Consider the following 3,911-nt stretch of genomic DNA (forward strand, 5'->3'; position numbering starts at 1 on the left):
GTTTTGATTTGCATTTCCCTGATGATTAGAGATGTTGAGCATTTTTTCATATGTTTTTTGGCCATTATTCTGTCTTCTTTTGCAAAGTTTCTGTTCTTATCCTTTGCCCACTTTTTGATAGGGCTGTTTGATTTTTTCTTGCTGATTTTTCTGAGTTCTAAATAGATTCTGGTTATCAGCCCTCTGTCGGATTAGTAGCACGCGAAAATTTTCTCCCATTCTGTGGGTTGCCTGTTTGCTCTTGTAACCATTTCTTTGGCCGTGCAGAAGCTTTTTAATTTGATCAGGTCCCATTTATTTATTTTGGTTGTTGCTGTGATTGCCTTTAAATTATGGACTTAAACAGAACTCTAGAACAAATGGGCCTGACTGACATTTACAGGACATTCTACCCAAAAACCACAGAATATACGTTCTTCTCTGCAGCCCATGGAACATTCTCTAAGATAGACCATATTCTAGGACACAAAGAATGCCTCCAAAAATTTAAAAAAATAGAAATTATGCCATGCATCTTCTCAGATCACAGTGCAATAAAAATAGAAATCAACCCCAGTAGAAACTTTCATCTCTATACAAAGTCATGGAAATTAAACAACTCGCTGCTGAACAATTCCTTCATAAATGATGAAATAAAAATGGAAATCAAAAGATTCTTTGAACTAAATGACAAAGGTGACAAAAGTTACCAAAATCTGTGGGACACAGCCAAAGTAGTCCTGAGAGGAAAGTTTATCTCCATAAATGCTTATATCCAAAAGTCAGAAAGATCACAAACAGACAACCTAATGAATCGACTCAAAGAACTGGAAAAAGAAGAACAGACCAACCTCAAACCCAGCAGAAGAAGGGAAATTATTAAATCAAATCAGAGCTTAATGAAATTGACAACAGGGAAACTATACAAAAGATTAATAAAACAAAAAGTTGGTTCTTTGAAAAAGTAAACAAAATTGACACGCCCCTGGCTAAACTCACGAAAAACAGAAAAGAAAAATCCCTAATAAGCTCCATCGGGAACAAAAAAGGAGAAGTTACAACTGATGCCGTGGAGATTCAAGATATAATTTATGAATATTACAAAAACCTTTATGCACACAAACTGGAAAATGTGGAGGAAATGGACAAATTTTTAGAAACACACAGCCTCCCTAGGCTCAACCAAGAAGAAATAGAATTCCTGAACAGACCAATATCAAGGACTGAAATTGAAACAGCAATAAAAAACATTCCAAAAAAGAAAAGTCCCGGACTAGATGGTTTCACACCCGAATTTTACCACACCTACAAAGAAGAACTGGTGCCTATCCTGCAGAAATTATTCCACAACATCGAGAAGGATGGACTCCTCCCCAACACATTTTATGAAGCCAACATAACTCTGATACCAAAACCAGGAAAGGATGCATCAAAAAAAGAAAACTACAGACCAATATCCCTTATGAATATAGATGCAAAAATTCTCAACAAAATTCTAGCTAACCGAATTCAGGTGCTTATTAAGAAAATAATCCACCATGACCAAGTGGGTTTCATTCCAGAGATGCAGGGATGGTTCAACATACACAAATCTATAAATGTAATTCACCACATAAACAGAAGCAAAAGCAAAAACTACATGATACTTTCAATCGACGCAGAAAAGGCATTTGACAAAAACTTAAAATGAAAAGAATTGTATTATATAATTTGTTTTCAGTGAAGAGGAAAGAAGGCTGTCATTGTTCAATTTTTGCCTATAATTCTTGATTCGGCTTTGATTGCACCTGTTTCCCTAAGGGATGTGCCAAGTGCTATTTAAGTGTTTTGCATGTATCAACTAATTTCGTCTTCCCAAGAACCCATGAGGTAAATACTGTTATTATTATCCCCCGATTAAACTGATGAAGAAAACGAGGGGCTGAGGGATTAACATGAATGCCTGAACTGAGAAGCTAGTGAGTAACAGAGCAGGATTTTGAGCCCAGAGAGTCCAAGGTCCATGTCATTACCTCCCATTGGCTCTCAGGACAGATCTTGGAAACCAGAAGTTTGAAGGATGTGTAGACCAGCCATCGGGTGACGTGTATCTAGTCCTGACTTTACCACTAATGAGCTGAAGACCTTGCAGAAGTCACTTAGTATTTCTGGGCCTTACTTTTCTGTATAAGACAGGAGTTGCACATGGGGGTGACAGGGATTACCATGGAAAAGACTGTTAAGAGGAAAAATAAAAGATTTTTGGATAAATCCATAAGGAACGCTTGTGTTTAAGGGAATTTCATAGTTCAAATTCTTCTTAATTTACCTTTTGAAGAATACAGATCATGGTTTCTGAATTATCATTCTGACTCCAGAGTGTACACTGGTGCCTCCATGCTTGTTGAATCAAGCCTAAACTTCTCTTATTGGTATACAAGTTCTTCTATAACATGTGTTTATGCAAATCTACTTCTTTCTACCCACCAACTCAACTTTTCCACTCCATTTAGTGTCTGTGTTTTATACATGCCTGGTTCATTCTTATTTCCTTGACTTCTACATGGGAATAACTTCCTCCTCCTCTCTGTCTCTTCCAAATATACACCTTGTTCAATATACAATTCAAACCTGTTCTTCTTGCCCTGTGGAGCCTTCCTTGATAACTTTTGATGACTCCTTCCAATTAAGCACTCTTTTGCTCTCCCACATAGTTTAACCCTAGGTCATAAAGAATCTTTTATTTTGATAACTTATCAATTTCTGCTTATTTTTTCTCATTAACAAGATTGAGAATGAAGGCCATATGTTTTTCCCCACCTATACCTTCTTCACTCAATGATCCCCTGTGTACATAGATGAATTCAATAAATACATGGTGACTTGTCCTTTGACTTCTGATATGAACACCACATGAATGCCTTGTATGACAAACTATCATATCTAGAGAATTGAGTAGCAAATGCCAAAATTAAATTATGTATGGTTGAATTTTATCTTGTTTTAGGTTATGTTTCTAAAATATTGGGGATCTGAAATAGAAATAATGTGGAGAAATTATGCTGCCAAATGATATCTAAGTAATGAACATTTTAATATGTGACAATGCCTTTATCTGGTGAAGCAGGCAGAACAGCAGAAATGACTATAGGTTTACATCCTGGCTCAGCCACCAACCAGAGTGTTATTTGGAGCAATACTTAATATCTGTTTCCTTTATGGTAAAATATGAATAACAGAACCAACAACAAGGGTTGTGATGTGTTTTAAATGAAAGAACATAAGTGAGTCATTTCATGCCTGGCTCATGTTAAATAGCCAATAAAATAAGCAAATGTTCTATATCTTGATGATAGTGAAGGTTATAAAACTGTACACATTTGTCAAAACTCATCAAACAATACATTTGAATTTTATTGTATGCAAACACCTTAATAAACCTGACTTTAAAAATAATGATATTTAAAAAATGAATAACTGGAGGCTAGGCAGCCAGAATCACAACCAAAATCATATCACAGACCCCATCTGCTGAAGACACCACCACCGATGAAGCTGGGATGGACATCAGGTACTGCTGCTGACACTGCTTGACCTGCCACATTACCAGAATAAATCCCCATCATTGCCCGTTCTCTTTATCACTAGCTCTGCATTCCAAAGTCCCAGGTGGTTGGAGATGATTAGTTGAACTAGATCACCTGCAACTCCACGACTGCAAAGGACCTTGGGAAATGGAGCAACTGTCCTGTTGATTTCTGTAGTAGGAAGCTGGGCAGAACTCAAATGAAAAAGAATGCACAAAGACAGAAAAGGCATTTTAAAATATCAACTACACTGCAACATTTATAAAATTTGCAAATTAATAAGAAAAGGCAAACACCTCAATACAACACTGAAGAAAGTACATAAAATGGCAATGCCTCTCTCCCAAAAATAATAAACATTTGAAA

Source organism: Propithecus coquereli, unplaced genomic scaffold (assembly GCF_000956105.1).
Source record: "Propithecus coquereli isolate 6110/MARCELLA unplaced genomic scaffold, Pcoq_1.0 Scaffold157, whole genome shotgun sequence".
Classification (NCBI taxonomy): domain Eukaryota; kingdom Metazoa; phylum Chordata; class Mammalia; order Primates; family Indriidae; genus Propithecus; species Propithecus coquereli.